The sequence below is a fragment of the Heptranchias perlo genome, chromosome 9, assembly GCF_035084215.1.
Source record: "Heptranchias perlo isolate sHepPer1 chromosome 9, sHepPer1.hap1, whole genome shotgun sequence".
In the NCBI taxonomy this organism is placed as follows: Eukaryota; Metazoa; Chordata; class Chondrichthyes; order Hexanchiformes; family Hexanchidae; genus Heptranchias; species Heptranchias perlo.
Genome location: NC_090333.1, coordinates 58,879,540 through 58,902,992, shown reverse-complemented (window position 1 = coordinate 58,902,992; position 23,453 = coordinate 58,879,540). Strand labels below are relative to the sequence as shown.

Here is a 23,453-nt window from a genome sequence, read left to right as displayed (position 1 = left end):
AGGTGCCTCCTGCCCCAGAACTGGATCCAATGCGCAAGAATCTGAAGCCCTCCCTCCGTTCATTCGCAAATAGTTCCCCATTCCTTTTAGATGTATGCTGCTGTAATATTACCGATCAGATCTAATTCATTTTAAAAATTGTTCTTCCCAAGTTGTTCCTTCCACTAGTCATGAAGCAAGTAGCCGCGACTATTATTGATTGCTACCCTCCAGTAGCTCACCCACTGCTTTTCTTAATATATCTTAATGACTTGGACTTGGGTGTACAGGGCACAATTTGCAGATGACACAAAACTTGGAAGTGTAGTAAACAGTGAGGAGGATAGTGATAGACTTCAAGATGACATAGACAGGCTGGTGGTATGGGCGGACACGTGGCAGATGAAATTCAACGCAGAAAAATGTGAGGTGTTACATTTTGGTAGGATGAATGAGGAGAGGCAATATAAACTAAAGTGCATCATTCTAAAAAGACTACAGGTACAGAGAGATCTGGGGGTATATGTGCACAAATCGTTGAAGGTGCCAGGGCAGGTTAAGAAAGTGGTTAAAAAAGCATACGGGTCCTGGGCTCTTTAAATAGATGCATAGAGTACAAAAGCAAGGAAGTCATGATGACCCTTTTATAAAACACTGGTTTGACCACAAGTGAAGTATTGTGTCCAGTTCTGGGCACCACTTTGGGTAGGATTTGAAGGCCTTAGGGAGGGGGCAGAAGAGATTTACTGGAATGATTCAAGGGATGAGGGACTTTAGTTACGTGGATAGACTGGAGAAGCTGGGGTTGTTCTCCTTGGAACAGAGACAGTTGAGAGGAGATTTGATAGAGGTATTCAAAATCATGAAGGGTCTAGACAGAGTAGATGGAGAGAAACTGTTCCCATTGGCGGAAGGTTCAAGAACCAGAGGACATAGATTTAAGCTGATTGGCAAAAAAAACAAAGGTGACATGAGGAAAAACTGTTTTACACAGCGAGTGGTTAGGATCTGGGATGCACTGCCCGAGGGGAGTGGTGGAGGCAGATTCAATCATGGCTTTCAAAAGGGAACTGGATAAGTACTTAAAAGGAAAAAAGTTGTAGGGCCATGGGGATAGGGCAGGGGACTGGGACTAGCTGGATTGCTCTTGCATAGAGCCGGCATGGACTTGATGGGCCAAATGGCCTCCTTCCGTGCTGTAACCTTTCTACGATTCTATAATTCTAAGTGGCTATTCTTCATGTGCGAGCCTGGACAGTGAGTATTGGACATTTCAAATCCAGGGTGAGGAGGTATTACCACCGAATCTAATCCTGTGCTCACCTGATGTTCACGTGCATTTTCCAACAGGGGCACTAGATAGCACACAGAAACGGGAACCGTAGCAGATTTCTCCTCCACGCCCCCACCGCTTTCCCTTTCTAGCCTTAGTGCTGAAGCCAATTGTAGCACATTGGTTACTTAATACAGAATGGGAATTGAACTGGGGACTTTATGGGTCAGTACCACACCCACTGAGACACCAGGGGAGGAAAACATTACAACATTGAGAGGTCAGTATAACATGACAAATGGAAAATGCAAAGATGGTATCTAAAATAGATACTGTGTTGGTGCTTTTATTGTGATATAGACTTGTGGGTCAAGAAGTACACTCTGTTAGTCGGGTAGGGCAGGGTTGATTAATAGTGGATGTTTTATGTGTTTTTTTAATACAATGAAGCTCCTGTGAAGTGAAAAACATTATTCCATTATTAAAACAGGGCAACCTCTAACCTCCAGTCAGCAATCGAATAATCTGATTATCACTGCCAAAGTATGTGGCAATCTAGCTGAACAGGGCGTGGGTCTGTAGCCCTGGTTATGCAGAAAAACAAGTTGGTTTTCATTTTCACAATTGTAAACAATTTTACAACACCAAGTTATAGTCCAGCAATTTTATTTTAAATTCACAAGCTTTCGGAGATTTTCTCCTTCCTCAGGTAAATGTTTACATTTACCTGAGGAAGGAGAAAATCTCCGAAAGCTTGTGAATTTAAAATAAAATTGCTGGACTATAACTTGGTGTTGTAAAATTGTTTACAATTGTCAACCCCAGTCCATCACCGGCATCTCCACTTCATTTTCACAGTGGAAGAACCTACACTGAGCAAAACTATTTGTTGAGAAAAGTTCTTGAAGGGAGCAGCTGATCATCAGTTACCTTACTATCACTGATTTTTTTTTTAAAAGGGACATCTGACTCCAGTAAGTGATGTGGTGTACCACTAAAGGTTACTTTAATCCTTGCAACAAAAATACTTAAAAGAAACAGACATTTGACAGAGGTTAGAAGTTTTTTTTTGTCCATGGCTATTGGAGTTTCTTGTTGCTTCGCAAGAACTACAAAGATTTTTGCACTCATCCTCTTGCCTTGATTAGATAAAATATTAGTTCCGAATTCATGACTTGCTGCCATATATCAACTGAAATCCTACGTGACCTTGATTTTTACTGATCTACTCACTGGAGAACCGGTAGGGCAGACCTGAAAGTCAATTCCAGAAAGTGCCCCAAGATAGCAGAGGAAGTAGGTAGGCCTTTTATTTTTAAAAAATCTGAAGGCACTGTGCCATATGATGATGACCAGTCAGTAAATCAAAGACTACCTTTGTGGCTGCACTTTGGTGTTAGGACTATTTGGAAGTCTGATACTTTTTGCCCCCTCCCCCTTCCGCTCCTTCTAAGATCAAACTGTTTGCATTTTGGTTTCTAATTCTTATGTTGAAAGTGTTTCCGGAGCAGGTCAGATCACCAGTGATCAGTTTTACCATGCCATAATTCAAATGTCCATTACCATTCGGATGAATTGGTCATATCCTCCTTTTGATTTCCTTGTTACCATTTCTATATGCATTCTATATTTCATCCCATGACGAATATTAAGTGTCTTCAGAGAAGCTGTTGCTGCTCTTGGTTGTCTAGGCAGTGAAGTATGAGTCTACAATTGTGAAATGAGGGGTTTTGTGAGCAGAAGTGTTTCTCTCCTTCCCCCAGTGCCTTTTGCATTCTGTATTGTAAATGAAGTCAGGACAAAGTCTATTCAATAATTAAGATAATTCATCATCTGTGCAGTTTCAAACTTTTAATGCTTCAGCTGAACTCAATGTGCAAACCATTGGGCTCCAAAATGAAATCACAGGAAGCAGCTCAGAAATTACAAAATGAGTTCTAAATATGTAAGTCAGCAGAACAATGACATGAAATTTAATAGATAACTGTAAAGCACTTTGTGTAGGATGGAAAAATGGACAACACGTGTACACTGAGTGGGACTGAAATGGCTAAGGAGGAAGATGAAAAAAGATCTGGGAGGTCTTAATTGATTTGACGATCAACATGCCCAACAAATATAGAGCAGCAATCAACAAAGTCAATAGAGTGTTGAACCACACAGCCAAAGCAGTAGAATACATGTCAGGAAGTCATGATCAAACTGTGGTGCTCAGGTCAGACTACACCTAGAGTACTGAGTGCAGTTGTGGCCACCACGATATAATGGAGACAGACATTCAAGTGTTAAAAGCAATGCAGAGACACACAAGGCTGGTTCCTAGTTTGTCAGGAAAGGCTGAAGAAATTTGGGCTTTTGAGTCATGAAAGGAGGCATCAGAGTGGTTATTTTAGAGGTATATAAGTTTGTAAAGGAAATGGAAAAGGTAAATCTGGAGTCTGCTTGAAATCTAATTGTAAACAATTTTACAACACCAAGTTATAGTCCAGCAATTTTATTTTAAATTCACAAGCTTTCGGAGGCTTCCTCCTTCGTCAGGTGAACGATGTGAACGTTCACCTGACGAAGGAGGAAGCCTCCGAAAGCTTGTGAATTTAAAATAAAATTGCTGGACTATAACTTGGTGTTGTAAAATTGTTTACAATTGTCAACCCCAGTCCATCACCGGCATCTCCACATTATGAAATCTAATTGAGAGAGTAGGACAAAGAGTCACAGGCTCAAACTAGTAAAAGGCTAATTTAGGACTAATATCAAGGTTTTTCTTAACACAAAAAGTAATCAACATACGGAATAAACTCCTGGATAGAGTAGTGGAGGAAAAAATTCTGGAATCATTTAAGAACCAATTGGATACTGCAATGGGGGAACTTTAGGGTCATTCTGAATGGATGAATTAAAATAGGCTAAATGGCCTCACTCATCCATAATTAAATTGTGATTTTTAAAAATACATTGCTTAGGAATATATGGTCTTGCTTCTTTCTCTTTTCTATGTCAGTTAATTTAAAAATAATTGCGTTGTGCTGATTGGAGAGGCCACAAAGGAACTAGCAAATAGAAATCGCTTAAAATCAAATCTGGGCTTGCAGAAGCAATGAGTACGGGAGAAAGGATCGGGGTATGAGGGGCCTAATGGAGGAGGATGCCTTCCTTCTGGCCTCATTCAGCTGCTGTCGGGCACAGAGACACTGCAGTAAAAGTGTTTCCAATGAATTGGTAATAAAAATTGAGAGAATACACATTTGTGGTCTGAGCAGTGCATTATGTGAGTGCATCATTAGTCTTTGGCGCAGATGAACGGCTTGATAGGTTTCCATGTACAATGAAGAACTGGCATTTAATGCTTGCTCCTTCTGCTGGCGTGCCAGTCTAGTTAGCAGGTTTCTGGCTATGCAGCCAAATCAACATACTGTCATTTGTACCCTAGTGTCGAGGGACTGCATGAGTGGAGTCCTACAGATAATTTAAGTACACCGTTCTAGTCTCATTTTTTCTCATCCAAGTTGCGACCTACATCATTCTCGATTTGCAATGCTGTACTTCCAGGCAACGGTAATAAATCAATTAATGACTCCGAATCATTTAATGGCTAACACAATAACATGAAAGCCAACAGCTTGTGTCTCTGCAGTAATATTAGAGACCGCTTGTTGACTGGAGTAGGGAGCTCAACAGTGCTCGTTATCTCAATTAGCACAATTAGTGTATGATTTGAATGCAGGCTTTAGACTGCATCTGCTTGAACTTAGTTCTGTTCGCAAATGTTATTGATGCAACAAAAGTGGCCCCACGACAAATGTTGTGCAGCATCGCTCAGGTCACAAAAATTGTAGCAATGTGGCATCACAACAGTATATTTCCGGACTGTTGGATCCTACTTTATCTCCACAAATAAGCAATTTTGACATAAAATTTACCTAACTTTTACGCTCATCAAAGAAAAGAGTAACTGGGTTGGTGGCAAAAGTTGAAAAATTGTTCCATTCCGCGTGCCTATATCAAGTTTATCCAAGTCTGATGTAGCTGTGCTCTGTTCGTTCAGCTACGTCCATGTCGATACAACATAAGTTAGATGCAAAATAAAGCTCCCCCTACTGTGTTTGAACACTATTATGTCATCACAGCCTCAGAAGAGCGCCCCCTACTGTGCCAGTGTGATTTCACTTTCACATACCCGCTTAATCCTTAATGACTTCTGAGGTTGCCAATTTTAAGCCAAAATAGTGGCTGTTGTGTCACACCATTAAGAACAGGATTGAGACTACCCCAATCTATTTCATTGCAGCTGGAGGAGGGAGAGGAGACTTCAACCCAATCAGTCTGGGCAGCTTTGATCCCTACCCTATAGGGAAAATAGAATTGGACTTAAATTTACCTACCCTTTTATGCTCATCAAAGTAAAGAGTATCTGGGTTGATGGCACTAGTACTGAATCATAGTAAAATTTATAGTTAGAGGTATATGTTATGCTTGTCTAGAATGCAAGATGTATAAACCTTTGCAGTTCTGTTCCATGACTGGCACAGCCTATGGATAGTCGTGATCTATCTATCAGACATAATATGGTAATGTGTGAGCACAATGCTAGTCACTTGTACCCAATCACATTCACTCAAGGAAAAATGCGACACCAGTGGCATTGGGTTATTGAGTATGAAAGGCCAAAGTAATGAGATTAAATTTATGATCAGGTACAAGGAGGAGGAATAAATTGTTGCTTGCTGAGTTTGGATTTTTACTGATTAGTGCAAAAGTTACATTTACATCATTTTAGCTTTTACAGCTAAATGTATAACTTCTGGTTGTTGTCTTTTGTGCAATTTATGTTTTCCAGTCAGTAGTTCTGTGGATTCCTTAAAGATGCCTTCACTATGCAGTAGGACTAGTTGTCTAAATTATAAACTTTTGTTTAAGACCTTTGTTCAGTAGCTTAGTGGGTAAGTGTACTGCCTGGTGTGGAACTGAGCCATACCGACCAAAAAGGTCTGAGGTTCAATTTCTGGTCTCTGCTGAGTTAGCTGGTCTCAGCCAGGGAGACAATAGGGGTATTACAATTGGCCTCTGTCATAGCTCTAGGGTTCCTGCTCCTCTCTTGTAATTCACTGACTCTGGTGTGCAGATGTCCAGTGAAATCAGAAATGGGCCCAGCTGTAATGCTCTTCATGGTCAAACAGCTTGCCGGCGCACTAAGCTCACCTGTGAAGAATCGGCCCTTGGTTGGGGAACTGGAAAGCTGATGCATATCACTGTAGCCCAGTGTGAGTCAAAGTCTTTGCCTGGAGGGGAGAAAACTGAAGGAGGGAAATATCTAAGGCTGCCTCATCAGCCAGGGTGTAGCTGAGCAGTCACCTTTTAACTATTGTAATTTATCGTCGTGTTCATTCGGCTGACAGATGCTATGTCTTGAGATCAAATAGTTGATGGAACTTTGCACATAATTGGAAGAAGTTTTAAGAAATGTAAAGAAATCTAAGGGACTTTTGGAGTGGGTGAAATATTTTGTTGTCATAGAGCAGTAGGATGCGGGGTGTCACTGCATCATCTGAAGATGAGATGCTTCTCTATCGAGAAGCAAAATCTGATGGGTACCATAGCTCATGAACTTTCAATGTCTGTCTTTACCCAATAATGTTAGAAGTAGAATTTAAACATCCACATAAACACGGGTAAAAATAGACACTGAATTATTTTGATCAAGGCCACTAGTTCATTGTTTTCAATGAAAAATAAGATGGAATAGTGGAAAAGAGGATTCCCAAAACACTGGCAAAAATCCTGGAAACCCACGTAACAAAAATAACATTTGACTTATTCGTGCACAATGCGCCAGTGGTCTTGATTACAGTGTGCTCTTCATAGCTGCAGGAAACATCTGAAACCTTTGACCAGAGACTGGGAATGATGTCTGATGGTTGTTTATTTCAGGGTATATATCCCATCTCTCTGTGGGACAGAGGATGGATGGGTGCATAACTCTCGTGCATTCGATTATGCTACTTGTTGGCTGCATTTGAGTGGCCTTGTGACTGCTGCCTGTGTCACTGCCGGTCAGGCATCTTCCTAATCTGCGTGACTCCATTTGACGTTGTCATGTTTTTCATGATACTTCCTTATCTCTTAACACTTACCATCCATGCCAAACTTGCAATTAAAATAGCAGTAAGGCACTGGCCGGGAGAGGCAGGAGAGGTTGCCCCTCTGCCTTCTTACCAGAGATTGCCACAAGTTATATGTAAATGTAAAAATAAAACTGATCAAAAAAAAATACATGCATACAGACACTCCACAACAAAAAGTTACTTTCTTGGAAATTGTGCCATTTAAACTTTGTAGCATCCTTCAGAGCACTAGGAATTTGTTTCTCAGGAGGGTTATCTTTCATTAATGGATCACTTCTGCTGTCAGCCTCAAAATCCAATCCTGTTTCAATTTTTTTAAGCTCTTTTTGAGCTTTTTAAGTTCTTTTTGGCTCAGTTGGTAAATGTTGTGGTCCTGAGATAGCAAAATGTAGGAGGTCCCAGGGTTGATTCCCAGTTTGCGCTGTTAGTGATTGGGATGCTAAAATTTTCCTTGGTGCCCTTAGGAAATCCAGGCAATATTCTGGATTACTATCCAGTGATCCCCATTGGAATCTGTCTATGTATATCAGTCAGCGGTTCAGCTTTGATGCCTTGGAGTCATGCACTATCTAGCCTAAACAATTTTGTAAAAAAAAAAGTTTTTAAAATGGCTTCTTGGGTGACATACCAAAGGGTGCCTGACACCCTTGGAACTGTCCATGATCCTGGCTTGATGCCTTCAGGATAAGAGTGAAGTAAGTTTGGAAATACAAAGTCTGATCTAATCAAGTGATGTTGCAGTGTACTGGGGCTTCAATGAATGGCGTTGCTGATTGTTGGCGGAAAATGGTTTTGCGCTGATGCTGTAGTTATAGTGTGAATGCAATTTGAATTTGGTGTTGGGACCCAACATAGCACTGGAGATGCCGAGAACACCTCTGCTTCGCTTCAGAGTTGGTTTGGGCCTTCATATCCAATGTACGCTCCATACGTTTATCGGTACGAAACCAAAACAGCTGCACGCTGATATTAAATTTGTAATGAATACATGGTAAGCTGTTTTGCCTCTGTTCCTTGACTCAAGTGAATTTGTGTTAAATGGGCAGATGTTCAGGGATCACCAGTAAAAACATTTGCTCGTTGTGAATTGGACCGTGAAAAATTCCTGATGTGGTATAATCCAAAGAGAGATATGTGCTCTGTGTGATGGTGTTGTACATAGGAACAGTAGAGTTCTTTGTGAAGAAGCTATGGTGCATTTTACACTTTGTGGGGCTGAGTTTTGATTAGACTAATGAAGACATTCTGATATGTAAATGTATTATTGAATTTTCAGTTACATATGCTCTAATCTTTCAAATAATTGTAAACAATTTTACAACACCAAGTTATAGTCCAGCAATTTTATTTTAAATTCACAAGCTTTCGGAGGCTTCCTCCTTCGTCAGGTGAACGATGTGAAAATGAAATCCTCGAAATGAAATCGCATTTATAATTCACAGAACAATGCTTGGTGAGTACAGACAGTTTTTTCAACTGCCCGTTGCCAAGGCAATCAGTGTGCAGACAGACAGGTGTTACCTGCCAGGTCTCACAGAATATACAAATCACCAAAAAAAAACAACAAACAAAAAAAAAACAGAGATAGAGAGGTAGAAACATAGAAAAGACAGCAACTGACCCGTTATATTAAAAACAGATAACATTTGTTCGCTGGTGGGGTGACGTGTAGCGTGACATGAACCCAAGATCCTGGTTGAGGCCGTCCTCATGGGTGCGGAACTCGGCTATCAATTTCTGCTCGACGATTTTGCGTTGTCGTGTGTCTCGAAGGCCGCCTTGGAGTACGCTTACCCGAAGGTCGGTGGATGAATGTCCATGACTGCTGAAGTGTTCCCCGACTGGGAGGGAACCCTCCTGTTTGGCGATTGTTGCGCGGTGTCCGTTCATCCGTTGTCGCAGCGTCTGCATGGTCTCGCCAATGTACCATGCTCTGGGGCATCCTTTCCTGCAACGTATGAGGTAGACAACGTTGGCCGAGTCACAGGAGTATGAACCATGCACCTGGTGGGTGGTGTCCTCTCGTGTGATGGTGGTATCTGTGTCGATGATCTGGCATGTCTTGCAGAGGTTACCGTGGCAGGGTTGTGTGGTGTCGTGGACGCTGTTCTCTTGAAAGCTAGGTAATTTGCTGGGAACGATGGTCTGTTTGAGGTTGGGTGGCTGTTTAAAGGCGAGTAGTGGAGGTGTGGGGATGGCCATAGCGAGGTGTTTGTCCTCATTGATGACATGTTGAAGGCTGCGGAGAACATGGCGTAGTTTCTCCGCTCCGGGGAAGTACTGGACGACAAAGGGTACTCTGTTGGTTGCGTCCCGTGTTAGTCTCCTGAGGAGGTCTATGCGATTTTTTGCTGTGGCCCGTCGGAACTGTCGATCGATGAGTTGAGCGTCATATCCCGTTCTTACTAGGGCGTCTTTCAGCGTCTGTAGGTGTCCATCGCGTTCCTCCTCGTCTGAGCAGACCCTGTGTATTCGCAGGGCCTGTCCATAGGGGATGGCCTCTTTGACGTGGTTAGGGTGGAAGCTGGAAAAGTGGAGCATCGTGAGGTTGTCCGTGGGCTTGTGGTAGAGTGAGGTGCTGAGGTGCCCGTCTTTGATGGAGATTCGTGTGTCCAAGAAAGAAACTGATTCTGAGGAGTAGTCCATGGTGAGCTTGATGGTGGGATGGAACTTGTTGATGTTATCGTGTAGTCTCTTTAGTGATTCCTTGCCGTGGGTCCATAGAAAGAAAATGTCGTCGATGTATCTGGTGTATAGTGTTGGTTGGAGGTCTTGTGCAGTGAAGAAGTCCGCTCGAACTTGTGCATGAAAATGTTGGCGTATTGGGGTGTGAATTTGGTCCCTATGGCTGTTCCGTGTGTTTGGGTAAAGAACTGGTTATCGAAGGTGAAGACATTGTGATCCAGGATGAAGCGGATGAGTTGTAGGATGGCTTCCGGAGATTGGCTGTTGTCGGTGTTGAGTATTGATGCTGTCGCAGCGATGCCGTCATCGTGGGGGATACTGGTGTAGAGTGCCGAGACGTCCATCGTGGTGAGAAGTGTTCCTGGTTCAACTGGTCCGTGGGTACTGAGTTTTTGTAGGAAGTCTGTAGTGTCGCGACAGAAGCTGGGGGTTCCCTGTACGATGGGTTTCAGGATGCCCTCGATGTATCCAGAGAGGTTCTCACACAGGGTTCCGTTGCCTGATACGATAGGACGTCCGGGTGTGTTGGCTTTGTGTATCTTTGGGAGGCAGTAGAAGTCTCCCACGCGGGGAGTACGTGGGATGAGAGTGCGTAGGATGCTTTGAAGGTCTGGATCGAAGGTCTTGATCAGTTTGTTGAGCTGGTGGGTGTGTTCTTTGGTCGGAGATAGAGAGGTAGAAACATAGAAAAGACAGCAACTCACCAAGCATTGTTCTGTGAATTATAAATGCGATTTCATTTCGAGGATTTCATTTTCACATCGTTCACCTGACGAAGGAGGAAGCCTCCGAAAGCTTGTGAATTTAAAATAAAATTGCTGGACTAGAACTTGGTGTTGTAAAATTGTTTACAATTGTCAACCCCAGTCCATCACCGGCATCTCCACATCATGACTTTCAAATAATGGCCCTTTATAGAGAGCTGCTGTTAGATTCTAATGACTGCAGAATCTACTCTGCAGTATTTCAACAGGATCTGTATATTACTCCTCTAGTACTGATGAAGGCCTCAGATACTGTCATGTACTACTCAGCGTTACTGCCAGAAATTGAAGCCAAGGTTTGTGTTTGATCTACATCCAGTGACCTCTGCAGGAAAGTGAATGCATGGACATTGAATGAGGTTGGAAATTGGACTTTACTGTGACTTTCCCCTGGTCAAACGGTTTGCCAGCTCTCACTATCTCTGGCCACCCAGGAAGAATGGCTACTTGGTAAAATACTGGAGGGCTTCTAACACAATTCGAACTGTACCCCACCGAGATTGGTTGACTTCTGGGGGGTGGTTTGAAATCACTTCATGCTCGCATTATAAGTGGCTATTGCTGATGTGTGGGAACCAGTCTTGTATAGTGTAGATTATGATGGGAGCGAGTTGTGCAGGTTATCTTTTCAACAAAAGGGGAGACTGTGCCTCTGGAGCTGCATGAGGGTTGCATTGCACGCTGCTTCATCAGAGAAACCAGTTCAGGCCTTTGTGAGCAACACAGATTCCCAACCTTGTTTAGGTACATTTTATCTCTTCTGTTTTGCCAACCAACTTGCAATTTATATAGCACTTTTAACATAGTAAAACGTCCCAAGGCGCTTCACATGAGCATTATCAAACAAAATTTGACACCGAGCCACAAAAGGAGATAATAGAACAGGTGACCAAAAGCTTGGTCAAAGAGGTAGGTTTTAAGGAGCATCTTAAAGGAGGAAAGAGAGATGGAGATTTAGGGAGGGAATTCCAGAGCTTAGGGCTTAGGCAGCTGAAGGCATGGCCGCCAATGGTGAAGCGATGAAAATCGGGGATGCACAAGAGGTCAGAATTGGAGGAGCTCAGAGAGCTTGGAGGGTTGTAGAGCTGGAGGAGGTTTCAGAGAACTGAAGTATTTGGAATTAACACTGACTTTATATTTTGTCAAATTCTAAATTATTTTAAGACAAATTCTCTCCTCCAGGACTTTCACAGCTGTGCTCCCTCCACAGCCTCCACCAACTCTGTTCTGAACCAACTGCTTGGAGATGTGTAACAATGGCTTGAGAATGCACTACTTCTGTGCCTTATTTTTCCTCTACTTTTCTTCACTGTATCCCTTTCTCCATATGATGGGGCGGTGCCAAGTCTGTGTTTGGTGCTTTTTTGCCTCCTAATTACTGCAAACTTATCAAGCTATTAGCATTTTGTTATCGTCCCATCACACTTACAAGAAGGAACATTCCTGTTTATGCAACTACTGTTAAAGTTGCTGATTCCATTATTAATTGACCTGCTGTTCAACCATAAAGGCCATTTGAGTTGAGCTTCTGAATGGGTTTGGAGATTTTGCTGCATGGTTATCCTGTAGTCATAATCCATGCAGCACACAAGATCGCCCATGACAGGTTGCCTAATTCGGATTGGGGTGAATTTTAAAAAAAAGTTCTATGAATGGTGCGGCAGCACAGTGGAGCAGTAACCTCCCAAAATGTGGTGTAATGGGGATTCAGCATAGTGAAAGTGTGCTGGCTTTGCTTATATCTTTTTAGTTCAAACATTCCTTTTTTTAAAAATTAAACACTCTATAAATATTAACTTGATATTTTAAATATTAATGGTGGCTATAAGTGGCCTCTGTATTGTACTGATTGGTGTTTGTGCTCATTGACGGCTAAGGGATGTCCTTGTGGGATAGCCCTGTTATCATTTTGCAGATTAATACAGCAACTTTGGCCCTCGTAGTATTGAGGTGCTGCCAGCCAATAATGTCTCCTTTTTATTGGATGTTTGCAAGGTCCAACCAGGTGTACTGTTCCTTGGAGATTGGACTTTCTCTAAGGTTAGGATTGCTCTGGTAAGTGCTGTTCAGTTATTTGCTTTGGAATTCTGTTTGTGGAGCAGGAATCCCTGCACATATTGGCTTTGCAAAAAAGTGGAAGGGGGAAAAGAGAAAAACAGCTTGCGTTTATAATAGCACCTCTAACACCCTAAAGCACTCCACACAGAAGCATAATCAAGAAAAGGTCGTATTTCTTCATCTTGCCTGTGGAAATTCAATAAAAATACTTAGCAAGTAACATTTTTAAAATTAATTCATGGGATGTGTGCATCACTGGTAAGGCCAACATTTATTGCCCGTGAGAAGCTGGTGGTGGGCTTTCTTCATGAACTGTTGCACTCCATGTGGTGAAGGTACTCCCATGGTTAGGTAGGGAGTTACAGGATTTTGACACAGCAGCAGTGAAGGAACGCTGATATATGTCCAGGTTGGGATGTTGTGTGACTTGGAGAGGAGCTTGATGGTGTTCCCACGCACCTGCTACCCTTATCCTTCTAGATGGTGGAAGTCATGGGTTTGGGAGGTGCTGCGAAGAAGCCTTGGCAAGTTGCTGCAGTGCATTTTGTAGATGGTATACACTGCAGCCATGGTACTATGGTGAAGGGAGTGAATGTTTAAGGTGCTGGATGGGATGCCAGTCAAACGGTCTGCTTTGCCCTAAGGTTCATTGCTGGGTTTTATCAGCATTTCTGTTTTCCACATTATTCTTTTTTAAAAACTTTTTTAAACCACTTTTAATATCACTTTATGGGCTGAAGTATTTACTAGGATTTTCATTAATGCTCAAGAAATTGAGTCCTAACCGAGGCAGTACCTTTGCTGCAGCAGTCAGGGATCCTGTGCTTTTCACCCTTTCCGTGATTTTTGTTCTCTGGCTTTATCGTACTCCCCTCAGGCAGATTTGAAAAGCTCCTTCTGTTGTATATGAGGGATGCACAAATTTCAACCTGGGTTTGGATTTAAAATGAATTGCTTGGGGCGCATTTATAATTTGGATCCACTCAATTTCTACATTCAATCCATGTACACAGTATTCCTTAATATGAATTACAATTCTCCAGCTGAGCACTGCAAATGGGAAGATTCAGCTTATAAAATCTAACTGGCAGTTTCAAGGCTTGAAAATAACAGCTGATCTAGTGGCTGGGATTTTGCGAGCTGAGCACTTCCCGTAATTGAGTGCTGTGTACATGAACTGCATGCAGAAATTGAGTGGATCCAAATTATAAATGCACCCAAACAATCCACTTCAAAACCAAACCATGTTAGAGTTAGTGTGGCCATCATAGACAACAGAAGGAGCCTATTTTAGTTCTGCCAGGCTGCAAACAAAACTGCAATGTATATTGGGAAAGTACATAGCAAACGTACAGTGGCTACTGCATCTCTCCTTTCTCTCTCTCTCTCTCTCTCTCTCTCTCTCTCTCTCTCTCTCTCTCTCTCTCTCTCTCCCTCTCTTACCCCCCCCCCCCTGCCCCCAAACCCCTGATATTGTAAACTGGGACCTGCCAGGATATCAAGAAAAATGCTGACCATGCTCTCAGCAATGGCTGCCCCTCCCCAACCCTTCCAACTAGAAGCAACTCACCAAAGTTCATATAGCCAAATCCTCGTGACAACTTCCCCCTGTGAAGACCACCAACTGGGACAACCTGGAAGCCATCACAAATGCATGACAGCAACTCCAGCTGCCTTGTCTGCCAAGTCACAGCAACCAATGGATTGGGAAAGGCCTCAGTAAACTAGTTTGACAGGAGGAAGTGGACTCTGCAATGTGCCACCTAGATAATGACCTTAGTAAGCTCACAGTTGGAGTATTGTGTGCAGTTTTGGGCTCTACACTATGGGAAGGATATTAAACATAAGAATATTGAGGCAATGAAGAGGGTACAGTGCAGATTCACTAGGATGCTGCCTGATATGAGGAAATACCAAGAAAGACTTGAAAAATCTATTGGACAGGGAAGATTAGGGGGTGATTTGATAGAGGTGTTAAAAATTTTGAAGGGCTGGGACAGATTAGGTAGAAACAGACTGTTTCCAGTAATTGTGGGGCCTGGAAGAAGGGGACATGAATTTCAGATTTAGGACAGAAAGCAGGAGAAACCTTTTTACACCGAGTGTTGTGGGGCTCTGAAATGCATTGTCGGAATTAGTGATTTGAAGAAGAGACAATGTCAACATTTAAAAATGGGTCAGATAGGTGGTTGAAGGAAAGGGGAATAAAAGCATATAGGAACAGGGTGGCATATTGAATTAAGAGTAATACTCGTGGAGGATAAATACCAAAAGGAAAGATTTGAAATTAGGAAAACTACTGATGTGGAGGATAAATGCCAAAAGGACTAGTTTGGCCAAACGACTCGTTTCCATGTTGTAATTTCTACATAATGGCAGGACATTTGGTTTGGATGCTATTCATGTTGAATTCTTAAAAGCAGCTCGAGGTGAGGGAATCGGGAATGATGATGGCCTTGGGGAACAGTGCCAGAAACTGGCAACTAACCTTGGAGCTGCCCTTCTGGGAATGGTGAATATGATTCTATTTGAGGTGCACAAACCCTCGGTGCTCCAGAGCACAGTTGTGGTTCTGTCCACAAGGTGGAGGACCCTAGTGAGCCTGAAAACTACCAAAGAATCTCGCTGGTGGCTCTTAAGGTGGTTCTTTGAGTTGTTGCGGTTTGTATGTCTCAAATGCTGTGGTAGACAGTGGAACAGTTTAAAAGGAACAGGCAGAATGTTGGTCTTGAGGATTACATAGGACAGTTTGTAGCTTGGCCATCATTAGGCTTGGCCACCCCATTTGTAGTGCTTTCATTGATTTTCATAAGGCTTTCAATTCAGTGCCTCAGGCACTGAATGAAGAAACCAGAAACTGAGTGTATAAGACCATATCTTGGATTTTATCTGCATGTGCACTCCAGCTCTAAGATCTGTGCAAGGTGTATTTGGGAAATTCACTGAAGTTATTTCATTATATGAACATGCGAAAAGATGGACAGGAAAAGATCAGCTAGTCCATCAAGCCTGTGCCAGTCATGATGCAACGCAGTCATGGTTCTGTGTTCCCTCCCACTAGTAGTCATGTAATCTCCAGATTTAAAAAAAACCCTATGCAAATTATAGAAGAATCTTATAGCACAGGAGGAGGCCATTCAGCCCATCATGCCTGTGCCAGCTTTTTGAAAGAGTTATCCAATTAGTTCCCTACCTTTGTTCTTTCCTCATGGTTCTGCAAATGTTTCCTTTTTAAATATTTATCCAATTCCCTTTTGACAGTTACCATTGAATCTGCTTCCACCACTCTTTCAGGCAATGCATTCGAGATCATAACAACTCACTGTGTTTAAAAAAAATTCTTCATCTCTTCTCCACCCTCCCCTGCCCTCAGCTTTTTTTTCCAATCATCTTACATTTGTCTCTTCTGGTCACGGACCCTCCTGCCAGTGGAAATAGTTTCTCCCTATCTACTCAAAACCACTCATAATTTTGAACACCTATTGAATCTCCCCTTAATCTTCTCTGCTCTAAGGGGAACAACCCCAGCTTCTCTAGTCTCTCCGCATAACTGAAGTCCCTCATCCCTGGTACCATTCTAACAAATCACCTCTGCATCCTCTCCAAGGCCTTGACATTTGTCCTAAAGTGTGGTGCCCAGAATTTAACACAGTACTCTAGCTGAGGTCTAGCCAGTGATTTATAAAGGTTTAGCATAACTTCCTTGGTAATTTACCATAAAATCAGGGGGGGGGGAAAATCTGGAACATTCCTCTCCAACCCCCTAAAGTGCTCATAACAAGTTCTAGGATATTACAGTGACCATGAGGTATAAACCCAAGCCTCACTTAACTTCTGTGATATTAACCACAGTGATGAACTCATCCAGTTAATTTCTGAGTGAAAGGAGATAAACGAGCTTGATCTATTTGATGTCTTTATCAATGATATATGGTGGATGGCACGGCAAGCAGAGTGCCTGTTGCAAACATTTCTGAAAATATTGCAGTGCTACTTTTAATAGATATTATGCTGGTGACAGATTCACCTAGGAATCTAGTGCCTTCTAGTCGCTGCCTTGAACAGTAGGTTAACCAGTGGGATACAGTGGCTGGTGCCTCCAAAAGTGGTGACGCATGTCCTTGCATGGCTCAAGAAGGGATTTCAAAGGTATTGAATGGAAAACACAAGGCCCATCTGGCCCAGTTGTTGATTCATATTGGTATTTGGACTTCCCGTTGTTGCCAACACGAACCTGGACACCAGTCCTCCAGGACTGCACTGAACGGAAAAATGGAGCTTGTTTGGTCATTTTTTGTTGTTGCCACGACCATGATTGCTCCAAAAAGTTCTCTTGACAAAATTGCAATCCTAGGGGGAGGTTCGTGTGGAGCACAATCACCAGCATAGACCGGTTGGGCCGAATAGTATGTTTCTTTGCTGTAAATTCTATGTCATTGCAACCCTGATCATAGTGGCTGACAGAAAGTGGGTTTGATTCTCAATAATTTTGAAGATGAAGCTGGTGATGACCAGTATGACGTAATCTTTTGTTTTTCTGACCAGGTGTCCAACAATAGTTGATGAGATGTTTGTGCTGAACTAGCTAGGTGATACAGCAATAGGGGATGCAACAATTGCCCTCAGCATTTTTGCAGTAGGGAGGGGCAAATAAATTTACTGGGTCGGTAACACTTGCTGGAAAGTACACATGTACGGTCATTCTGTGAGGATGCAATTACCCTTGGCTGTAATTTCCCTCCGCTTTCTCCACCCGCACCCCCACACCCACAAATGTTGAATAGCCTGTCAATTGTTGCTGCTTGGGCATGAAGAATGGCCATTTGGGTGAGGTAACGGAAGACTTTGGTGGAACTGAACTGAACTGCAGTGTGGGTTTGTGTGCCTTTAGTTGGAGGGCAGGTGAAAATTGGGTTGGGTAGATGGAGGATTCTGGATCCTCTGCCATCTATACTGTGGGGGTTATTCTGTCTTTGTATGGGATGGTTGGCACCGTTTACTGAATTACTATCTTGTTTAACTTCACTTTATATTTCTCCAACAATGTCTGCTGTACTTTCAAGTTTTTTTCCCCCTGTTTTGCATTTGGGATTTCTGTGCCAATGTCTGGCTGTTGTACCTGTTTGCTATTAGACTGAATAGTGAAATTGATATTTTCTCTAATATATTCAAATATCTTTGAAAGGAAGATGGCAATTCGCAAAAGGAGTCAAAATGTTGCGATGCTTGATTTCTCAATTGCATGTTCTGGTGTATGAGCCTGTTTTGAGTGTTTTCTGTGTTCTTGGCAATGCACTGCCTGACCAGTTGGGAATTCTACCTCCAGTATCTGCTGCAATCTCCTGAAGTGTGTTTAATATTTAATGGCCTGAGTACTGCCTGCTTTATAGGATTGCAAAGGAAGGAAAAGAAAAAAAATGCAGTAATTTCCTGTGTAGTTTTAATGTTATGTGCCTTGCTAACAGAATTGTAACTATTGAGAGTTGTTTTACATTTGTGAATACAAGCTGGTTTAAAGGTGGGGATGGTTAGGTTGATTCCTGAAACAAGAGGCTATGTCACTTCATTCTTTATTGCCTCTAAGCTATGAAGGGCATGTGTGACCCAGCTGGAGATTATCATAGCTCTTGCAAGCCACCGAGAGGAAGTAATGGGGGATGGGTAGTTTGCTAAAATGGAACCCTCTTAAAAACGTCTAGTTTTAATAAGATGCGTGATCTAAGGTACGAGTGAGAGCAGGTTCTCGGACAAGAATGGAGGGACAGAGTCAGTTAGCAAAAAAAAATACTCAGCTGCGACTGACTGAAGGCAGACCACAAATAGGAAGGCAGAAAGAGACACTTAGGACTGTTCACCTCCTGAAAGCTGCTTTTTAAAAAAAATCTACTCTGCTCTGCTGGAGGTTCACTGGATAAATGTGGTGCATGGAGTTATACTAAACCACACAGACTAGGAAGGTCCCGGCTTTGCGACTGCGCTGAGTTTGCTGACTCTCGACCAGGATGGCAGTAGAGGCGCTACAACGGCCGCAGTGCCCCTGGGCTAAGAGAGCAAATATGTGGACAGGATTGGGCTTTCTTTTCATTTGTCCTTGGGATGTGGATGGTGTTTGTTTATTCCCCGTTCCTAGTTGCCTCCGATGGACTTTATTTTGTAGTAATTATTTTACAGCTATTTTAGTGGGGTTTTGAGACTGGAGTCACATGTACACCAGACCTGGTGGTGCTGGCAGGTTCGTATTCGCTTTCATAGGAACTTTTTTCTGGTACCGGTCCATAAATTGCCAGATTATTGAATTCAGTTTTACAAGTCGTCATGGTGAAATTTGAACTCCCAATATCTGATTTGCCACTCTGGTGTAGCAATTATGACTATACCATAGTACCTATCATTAACTGGGATACCCATGCTAACACGTAAAGAATGGGTACTTGGCGCAAGGTACCAGAGGTCTGTTGGTGCCTGTGAGACGGTACTTCTGCATGGATCTGTACGTTAGAGAGGAGGAGAGAAAAGGGAGCAGGGAAGGAGTCATTGAACAACTCATTTTATGATTTGAAAATTATTTTGCTGTAGTTTGAGATGTGATGTCTCAGTACTTGTTCAGCATATACTGATGCTCGCACATTGAGGTCCAGCGGGGTAGTTAGAGGAAGCATCCCTCAATTTGCTGGAAGTGTGTTTGAGAGCAGTGGGAATCTGTTAGGGTGTCACTCTGACCACCTGACTTGTTAATGCCATTTCAGATACAGCAGTGGGAGTCACAGAGCATGGTGTGTAATGAAACACTACTTGGAAATCTCCCTGCAGTTAAATGTGAAATTTAAGCTTGTATTTTCCCTTCCTACCCTCCTGAAGGCTTCTTGTGTTATAGTTCCTCGGGCACAGGGACCCTCTTACCTTGTCTAAGTGGCCACCATTCGTACATGAGGCTGGATAGTGTTCGCAGACATTTTGACTGCCCGCAGACATTTTGACCTATGCCAGTCCTATCCCCTCACAGTATCAAATATATAGAAATGATTGGATAATGATCAAGGGAGAGAATGTTCTCCTCAACCCCACGGCTGTTGAGGTCAATTATAGCAACCATATCACCACCCAGCTGCAATAAGCTAACCGAACAGAGATTAGGGATTGATTTGGGGACCTGCCCAAGTCTGTAAGACTCACTACCGCACTAGGTAGTGCACTTACCAGCTGTGCAATTGAGGCTGGAACGCTTCTGATCTGCAGTGTATGGGATCTTCTATGTCTGTGTTGTCTTGTCTGCTCACAAGATAAATTTGCTGAGCCATCAGGAAAATCTTTTTAGAATTCTTTATTACCGTGTAGAATTTTTAAAAATTTTTGAATGAAGTATGGGGTTGTCCCTATGTTGAGTTTTCCTGACAAATTAGAGAAAACATGTACAAAATAGATTTATCCACTAAAGCAAGATGAGATTGAATGTATGTTGTCTTAATATGGTAGCTGCAATGGTTACAGTTGGATATTGTTGGTGAAGTTCTAAATTATTAGTTGTTGATTTTTGTGGTGACAATTGAGTTATTGGAGGGACAGATTAATCAAATCATTTTTGAGCTTGATCATCATTCTGGAATATTCTATCATTACAATTAAACATCTGCTTCCCTGAAGGGACATTTTGGACATTAGTACAGTATAAAAAGTTTACACAGATTCCTGAATAATTTTTGTTAACTTTATAATCCATTTCTGGATTTTTTTTGTGTGTTTGGTTAGCCAGAGTGGAAGTGAGACCATTCATTCCATTATTTTCCCATCTCCCTACCTCTCCTGAAGGTACTGACTTCTGTTGGAATGCATTTCCATGGTTGCTAGCTTCTCTGGTATCCCACACAATGTTTTGATTCTGGAAAGTGAGGCTATTTGACTCTGGATGCCATCCCAGCCAGGCCAAGCCTGAAACTGTCCTCTGCAGGAGTTGCTGCATCATGGTCAAGACCAAGACTCCTGGCAGATTTCTTTTCTCTTCTCCTCTCCCCCCCACGCCCCCCCCCTGCACCCACCGCCCCCCCCCCCCCCCCCCAAATCTGTGTGGCTCAAACCGAGCCACCAAGGCTGGAGGCCATGTTTTTAAAAGAACATATTGGGCTTCAACATGGGTGCAATCACTCGGGGATTGAATGGGAGTATGAGGGAGATGTGTCCTACTCCGCCATCCTCCTCCCAATTTTTTTGTCATCAGTATGTCTCTTTCTCCCCCCCCCCCCCCCCCCCCCACCTTTCCAGAAATTGTCTCCAATGATCGTTCCTGCCCCCCCCCTCACCCCCCCCCACCACCCACAAGCTCTTTATACATGGTTGCAGGTTGGTCTCCAACATACAGGATGTCATCCTCTTCTATCTTTCCTTCCCCCTCCCAAAAACGTTCCAATGTCTATTATGATTTTTATCCAGTTTTCTTCTATGGGTTTCCGCGAATCCTGTGGATATCTCTGGTGGCTATTAGTATTTTTTTAAAAGGTTAACACTTTCTCTGTGAGTTGCTTCTGCTCACTTAGGCTGTGGGGCCCGAGCATTTTTACAAAAAATCAACATTACCTCTTTAAACAACAACGTAAACCAAAGCAGGATTTTTTTTTTAAAAAAGCATAAAAGATAATGGATCAAATCCATCATTAACTGATTTAAGAGTTAAAGTTGTGGATGTAACTCAGTCTGAATTCTACAAGTTATGGATTGTAGTGGTGTAGATTTAGAGAAGAATTGCAAAACACAAAGCATTTACCACAGCCCATTTAAAAAAAAACAGAGCAATGTTGCTGACCAGCTTAGAGTTTTATTTAATAAAAAATCAATTGAGGAACAAATCTGTCTCCCAATTGTAAGATTATGCTGCCAGTAAAGGGTTTTTTCTTGGATACAGCAATTGGCTTTCCTCTTTTGCGTGAAATACGAGGGTATTAAATATCAGTAACTTGGTTAGAAACAATTTCAAAATATTTCAGTGCAAAAATATGACACCACCTCTCCTCTCAAGTCCTAAGTCAGCCTGCCAATATGTGCTGGTTCTGCCATGAAAGGCCACTGGGCTGAGGTGCTCGGAGTCTTTTCCTCCAGTTCCTTCCCCTCCTAAGGGTGCTGGTTTCCATGGGTTGATGGCAAATCTCTCGTATCTCGTACCTCGCACAAGTGGCCATTCTTCATATCAGCAGCTCATTTGACTGTTGGAGACATCACAGCCAAGCCTAATCTTTTGCTTATCTGCCATTCCTACACATGTGCTTTCTAGCAATGGATCACTGGATAAATGATCAGGAATAGGGAACATTTTTTTTCCCTGCCCTCTTTCCTCCCTAGCCCAGGGGTGCTGAAACAAATTGTACCCCAGCTGTGGATCAGCTAGCTCCGCATAGGTCAGGAATCAAACCCGAGAACACTCTGGTTTGTATGTCTCAGTACAAAACTGAACTGTACCATCACCCAGTGGGCCAGCTTGGTGTACAGTGTGAGTCTAACAAATATTGCTAATATTGCTCAAATAAATTGTAAGGCTGAGATTGGTGGTAATTCAAGGTTTGTGGATAAGACATGTTGCCGGAAACAGGGTTTACACTGTGTTTTATGTCCCAAAGTCACTAGAAATGTGCAGAGAATTTTGAATTTTTGTTGGGGTGGTGGGTGGAAGATGGGAGAAATACGTAGAATTCTTGAGTGAAATGTGAAGGACGAAACTTCCACAAATAAAGTATTTTGCCCATTGGGGTATTAAGAACACACACTGGAGTGATATGTTAGCAATGCAACTCCACAAACCAACTACTGGCTGTCCTCGAGACATTTCAGCACTTGACAGTCCAACTTTAGTCAAACCAACCCAAGTAGAGAGGATCAGCACTTGCTGTACTTCCTAGGAACCAGATCATTAGTAGAACCATCAGATCTGCATGGAATAGGAGAGGGTATTTGGGAGGGAGTAAGCATTCCAAGTTTGGGAAATGGTGGGGGAGGGGGAGAAGTTTGCAGCATGCCAAGGGGCCTATAAAAAGGATCACAGTAAGGATTGTCTGGTTTAACAACATCTGAGTGTGTGAGGGAAATGGCCAATTTTTCAGGTGAAAGAACTGTGCTATAATGCTAATGGATCAGTGGATGTTCAGTTCCTTTTCACATTGATCTGAAAACTCAAGTAATTAGACACAGATTTATCTCTCTCTTTTGTATGGGGAGCACTCGGTGTGGTTGAGTTGTACAGACCACAAATGTCCCAGGCTTGAACCCTTTTCTCTGCTGTGATGAGAAAAAAATCATCTGGGGCTCCCACTCTTGATTACTCTCCAGTGACCCCTGCTGGAAAATTCCCATGTGGACTGGCTCAGGTTCAGCTGTGGTGCTCCTCAAGGCCAAATAGCCAATAGACACTCAACTTCCAGGTTCAAACACAAGAATGGCCCCTTGTGTGAGGTGCCAGAGGGAACTGTACCCCAGAAGATTTGGGAGCCTTCTGGAGAGAAGATGGGAAAATTTTAGGATGGGGCAAGGAAGGGAGGAGCTTGCAATTGGAAAGTTTCACCAGCAAGCTCAGCGCTAGTTAGAATTCCACCA

At 42.7% G+C, this 23,453-nt stretch overlaps 1 protein-coding gene across 8 annotated transcripts in view; it reads left to right on the top strand.

The window, feature by feature from the left end:
• The window catches only part of ssbp3a (single stranded DNA binding protein 3a), a 138,400-nt gene that overhangs the window by 83,556 nt on the left and 31,391 nt on the right, over positions 1 to 23,453 (top strand). The gene's annotated exons all lie outside the window — the stretch shown is intronic.